This window comes from Canis lupus, chromosome 3, assembly GCF_011100685.1.
Source record: "Canis lupus familiaris isolate Mischka breed German Shepherd chromosome 3, alternate assembly UU_Cfam_GSD_1.0, whole genome shotgun sequence".
Classification (NCBI taxonomy): domain Eukaryota; kingdom Metazoa; phylum Chordata; class Mammalia; order Carnivora; family Canidae; genus Canis; species Canis lupus.
Window position 1 is genome coordinate 58,204,995 of NC_049224.1, and position 5,624 is coordinate 58,210,618.

The window sequence follows — 5,624 nt, forward strand, 5'->3', positions numbered from 1 at the left end:
TGAGAGAGGCAGAGACACAGGCAGACGAAGAAACAGGCTCCCTGTAGGGAGCCCAATGTGGGACTCGATACCAGGGCCCCAGGATTATGACCTGAGCGGAAGGCAGACAGTCAACCGCTGAGCCACCCAGGTGCCCTATTTGTTTTGAATAGAGAAACTGAGTTCCAGAGGAGGGAGGTGAATTCTCAAGGTCGTGGGGGTATCTGGGCATGGTTTGCCGCCCTTCTGAATGACAAAAGCTGCTGATAACACCATTGTAAGAGCTGGTCCAAGCCTGACCTGCTTAACCTTGTCATATAAAAAAACTGTGAAGTCCTAAAGCCAGGTCCAGAATGAGAGTCGCACGGTGCAGGTGTGAGAGGCACAGCACGAGGTCGGGGCTGGGGCTACACAGCGTGAGTGGACGCAGGGTCGGGGTTGCAGTTGCCCACTTGGTGTGAGAGCGCAGACCGTATGGTCGGGGAGTTGACGGGCCGAGTTCTGACACTTACGGACATGGTCTGACGTTCACTCACTCACGTTCGTTCACCTTTGGGTTCCTGGCATGCAGGAGGTGGTAACACCAGGTCATGGCCAATCCTGGGTGGGCTGCAGGAAAGCAAGCGGGTGGGAAGAGGACCACCGCCCACCTGCAGGGCTCCTCCAGGACAGGTAGGACGACTCAGTCAGAGGACCTAGCATCTAAGGTTTGATGGTTAGAGCTCATTATAGTGTAGACTCCACTAGAACACAGACTTGAAATCCTGCTTCACTCATAGCAGACATTCAGACTGTCATTGACTTTGTTGTATGACCTTGAGCCAAATCCTGCCTCTCTCTGAGGCTCCGCGGAGAAAATGGGATCGGAGGTCGATCCCACTGTGACCGCATTAGAGAGACTCAGCTCAAATTGAGAGGGGAGGGCGCGTCTGCTCTGCAGGGATCAGGGGGCCTGGAGCACCGTCTGGCCTGCCTGACGCATACTCTGTGAAGGCCGTTGGCAAACATGCAGGAAACCAACCAGGATGGGAAGAGAAACCCTGCTAGTCGGGGTTCTTCAGCGAAATAGAACCTGTAGGATAGAGATATTGATGTTTATATTTATGATATAAAAAAGAAATTTCTCATAAGGGATTATTTCGTGGGTTTATGGCAGTGAGGACATCCCACGTGCACAGCCAGGAAGCTGGACAGCCAGGAAAACTGCCACTCGCTGCCAGTTCTGGTCTGAAGGTCAGCAGCCCTGACCCAAGAAAAGTAGATTCAGTGGGGTCCAAGGGTGGGAGACCTGTGTCCCAGCGGGCGGGCAGGAGTAGCCAGGCCTTCACTCCATCTGCCGAATCACATGTTTATCCCACCCAAAAACACCCTCCTGGACGCACACAGGGTCACAGCCAACCAATCGTCTGAGCACCCCATGCCCAGTCAAGGTGACACATAAGATTAACTGCTGCAGGAACCAGAAGCTGCCTTCCTGAGTGACAGCTACGGACGTCTCATTTATAGCTATGGGACTTGTTCTGTGGGACCATTCTGTGCACACGGTAGGGACCCAGGGTCTGAGGCAACAGGGGAGAGAACCTTCCAGCATGCAGGGTGGCCGGGGCTGTGGGCTCTGGCTCACTGCAGATGAGTGACCCTCACTCTGGACGCTGTCAGACACAGGGATGGGATGGAGCACCTGATCTGAGGCTTCTTCCAAGTGCGTGGGTCTTTGGTTCTGTGGCTGTGGAAACGCTCCCAAATGTAGGCGGTGTGACCACTGGGAGCCACACAGGACCAAGTTCATAGACACCCTGTCCATGCCAGAGCATCCCAGTCCTGTGTTCCACCCACCAGAGTGCTTGTGCAAGGATAGTCTCTCTCAATAACCATCAGGGGCTCCCATCACCCAGCAAATGACACTCAAACTCATTGGGCCAATATACAAGGCCTTCATCACCCACAGTCCACACCATCCTCACAGCCTGGCTCCCTATGACCACCCACAGCAGACACTGTGATGCCACAGGATGTGCCTCCAATTCTCAGGTCCTGTCCCTGGGATCCCAGATGCATGCAGAACCTTGAACTGAAAAGTCAAATCTGAAGAAGTCCCATTGCTTATGTATCATTTCAGTTCCTTGTACGATGTTCCCGCAGCTGATCTCATGAAGACAAGCATGGGTCCCTATGCATGGAAGTGTCACCTGAGAGCAAGGTGACGTTGTCTGGCTGAGTTTTGGATGCAGTAGAGGGCGAGATCTAAGAGGCACAGGCTCCAGGAGATCCAGAGGCCCCACCAGCTGCCGATGCGTATACTGGAATGACAGGCTCACACCCCCATGACCATGAGCACACAGAATTTCTCTCAGCCTGGAGCCGGCCAATTCCACACACCAGCCATCCAGGCAAAGTCAAGCTCATTGAAATTCACTGTGATCCTATCTGTCTAAGAGTTAAAACCACATCAGTTGGGGATGTGTTGACAATTCATTTGGGTTCCTTTGCATTGGCTTCCAGAACAAATCGATGGCGGATACAAGGGAAGTCTTTAACCTGGTTGAACGAGGTACACAGAGACAGTTTCTGAGTCCCCTTCGACCCACTCTGGCCTCTGTGCTGTGAGGACAAGGAGGGATTGTGTGACACACAGATCATCTCATCAATTTCCTTCAAAACACGGCCTGGTTTCCATCACATGGGGCCGTGCAGCATCTCGTCTCCGGCAGGAACAGCACAATAAATGAATCTGGTTTATAGGCCGAATTTCTTTGTGTGCTGACTACTGTCTTGCTGCCTCCTGTGTGGGGGACGTGTAAGGCTCTGCAGAAAGATGACTCGAGAGACCTTGAGGAGGCCTCTGGGCTCACAGAGTCTGATTTGAACGTGTGGTAGGATGGGTTGTCTCAGTCCCATTGGTAAGGACAAGGCCAATGGCAGGAATTCAGATCTGAGGATTTGGAGAACAACCTTGCAAACATTGGGTGAGGATATGGATGGAATCTTTAAGGACCAGATAGTCACATCAGCTAGGATGCAGAAGATTAGTGGGGAGGCCCCGAGACACAGGTTTAGGTTCACATCACAGCCCTGCTCCCCACAAGCAGTGTCCTCTCAGCCTGCAGACCCCTCCTGCCCACAGCCCAATGAGACGGCGCATCCCCCAGGGTGTGGGAGGACCACAGGATCACCAGGACCAGCCGCTGGGCGCCTGCTGCAGGTGCTTGGCGAGCACCAGGAACACGGGGTTTACACGAGTGCACAGGCAGTCTGTGAGAGCAGCAAACTCCAGGGCCTGGGCTTGGGGCCCTTTGCAAGCGAGGCATCCCAAGGACAGTTACGGGAGTGATTGATTAACTCTAAGCACTACCATTCATTATGGAGGCCAGGAGAGAAGGTGTGACTGTGACAGATCGCTTGGTTTTCTTTTTTGTCTTTACATGAACACGTTTGTTAGTACAAGAGGAGGGAAAAAACACACCAAAGCAGTGTTGGTGTCAGAGAGGACATTTTACTGACTCGGTGACTTACTTCTGTGTGACCATCTCGTTCAGAATGGGACTGAAGCGGGGGAAGGACTGGCCTCCTGGGACAGGACGGGCAGGAGCATGGCCGGGTGGCCTCAGGAAGTGACCCCAGGGTTCTACCCCCACCCCAGCCCTCAGACCCCGTTCTGTCACCCTTGACCGTGTCTCATGGGAAGATGGGGGGAAAAGAGGGACAGGGGGAAATAGACTACAAATGAAAGTCTATTTCCTTTGACAGTGGCCCTGGTGCAGCCTGGTTAAGAACTTTGGCTTCAGAGTCAGATCTGGATTTATCCCAAAATGAAGTCCAGTTCAAAGGTGTTGCCCATGTGACTTCAGATGCACTTAGTAATATCTCCTGGCCTCCGTGTCTGCATCTGTGAACTGAGTACAATGCCACCTGCTTCCTGAGGGTGAGTGAGAGCCCAGGGAGGGGCATCCTCTGTGTCTGTCTGATGGTAGGTGTTCTTTGGCGTCTCTGTTCTCATCTCCCCTAAATTGTACTGAAGGCAGGAAAATTGCTGTGTTCTCAGCATCCAGAACCCCGCCTATGGCATAGCTGGCACTTCATAAAAATCGTTGGAGTGAGTAGCAGTGCAAACACAGGGGTTAGCCCGGTGTCCTCACAGCACGATCCCGAGGTACACCGGCTTTCAAGTCTGTGAACAGGAGGAGGAAACTGTGTTGAGATCTGAGAAGCTTTGGAAGGTGACACAGTAGAACAGACACGAGCAAGAGTTCCGATTCCAGAATGTTGTGGTTTTAAACCCCATGAATCCTACTGTATAATCACAGACAGGCTATGTGACCCCTCCGTGCCCCTGTCACTGTAGAAGAAGCTGGCGGTAATCACCGTACCCACTTCAGAGACGGGCACGCCTATGATCTTGGACCCGTGCTCTGCTCATTGTGGGAGCCTGCTGTGATTAGCTGGCCCTTGTGGGAAGGGTGGGGGAGCGTGGGGGGAGGGGAGGGATGTGGTGAGGCCAGATCATCAGATCCCAGGTGTTTTAACTGAGTGGAAGGTCGGTGCCTGCCAACTGGAGTTATAAGATGGGAGACCAAGGGCCTGGGCTGTTTCAGGCCTGTGTGTCCCATCCTGGGCTGAGGCTCGCTGTGGCCCACTCACTGCAAGGAGGGGAGGGGGAGGGCAGGAATGGTGGGGGAAGAGGAGGTTGGGGAGGGGAAGTCGGGGGAGGGGAAGATGGGAAGGAGACTGGGAGATGAAGGTGGAGGAGGTGGTGGTGGGAGGGGGGGAGAAGGTGCGGGAGGGGAAGGTGGATGGGGGATGCTTCCCTGTGGCCGTGGCCTCTCTAAGGCATGGTGTCTCACACCCTGGGCGCAGAGAGGTGACTCTCACTCCTAAGAAGTGCATATCGAAGGGCCCTGGTCACCTACACCCCACCCCGTGCAGGACAACATCTGAGCCCCGATCACCGACCCAGTGCACATGCCAGTGGTTAATGACATGTTCCGTGTGTGCCTGTCCTGACAGCTCGCAGCCAGCGCTGGTGTGTGAAGGCGCATGGCTCTGCCCCAGCAGCTCGCACAGGCCCTGGCACGGCGGATGGACGCCGCGATGTCTGCAGAGTGCATGAAGCACATCAGTTTCACAGGCAAACAAGAGAAGTCGAAGCATGCGACGTGTTTGGCTGAATCATACTCCCTGTCCCGAGAACGCACATCCCCTCCTCTCTCTCTGTCTCTAATCCGATCCTCACCACCTGCATTTTAGGAACAAAAACATGGAGATGTGACTCTATGCACCTGGGTCTCCCTTGCAGGCTCAGATATGCAGAGAACAGACGCACTTTGGGCCAGGACCCCCCCCCCCGCCCCCCGTGGAAGAGCCACACTGGTGACCGGTAGGTGCGTGGAGCGTCCTTGTGCCCGGGGGTCTGGAGCCACGTGAAGGGGCAACCATAGCCCACGAGCTTCCAGAGGCTGTCATGTGGCTCGCAGCCCGCCTGACTCAGTGCGCCTGCTCTGCAGACAGGGGTGCATTCCAGAGGGACGTGTTTGCATCCCAGCCATGTGTCCAGGGTGCATGCACACACTCACGCTCACCTTAGCCATGCTCACACTGCCTCCCACCCTCAAACTCAAACACACATGTTCAATCACACACAAACTCAC

The 5,624-nt window shown here is 54.5% G+C and overlaps 2 long non-coding RNA genes across 3 annotated transcripts in view; one reads left to right on the top strand and one right to left on the bottom strand.

Annotated features, from left to right (window-relative positions):
- Positions 1-3,226: 3,226 nt before the first annotated feature.
- Positions 3,227-5,624, bottom strand: part of LOC111095240 — a 10,671-nt gene continuing 8,273 nt past the window's right edge. Inside the window, exons 4-5 of one of the 2 annotated variants that reach the window (XR_005357133.1) lie at positions 4,930-5,212; positions 3,227-4,147 (exon numbers count right to left, since the gene is read on the bottom strand). This is a non-coding gene — a long non-coding RNA (uncharacterized LOC111095240). The remainder of the gene's footprint in view (positions 4,148-4,929; positions 5,213-5,624) is intronic. The other variant, XR_005357132.1, reaches the window with a different exon arrangement.
- The window catches only part of LOC111095241, a 3,834-nt gene continuing 2,980 nt past the window's right edge, over positions 4,771-5,624 (top strand). Inside the window, exon 1 of the long non-coding RNA XR_005357134.1 lies at positions 4,771-5,357. This is a non-coding gene — a long non-coding RNA (uncharacterized LOC111095241). The remainder of the gene's footprint in view (positions 5,358-5,624) is intronic.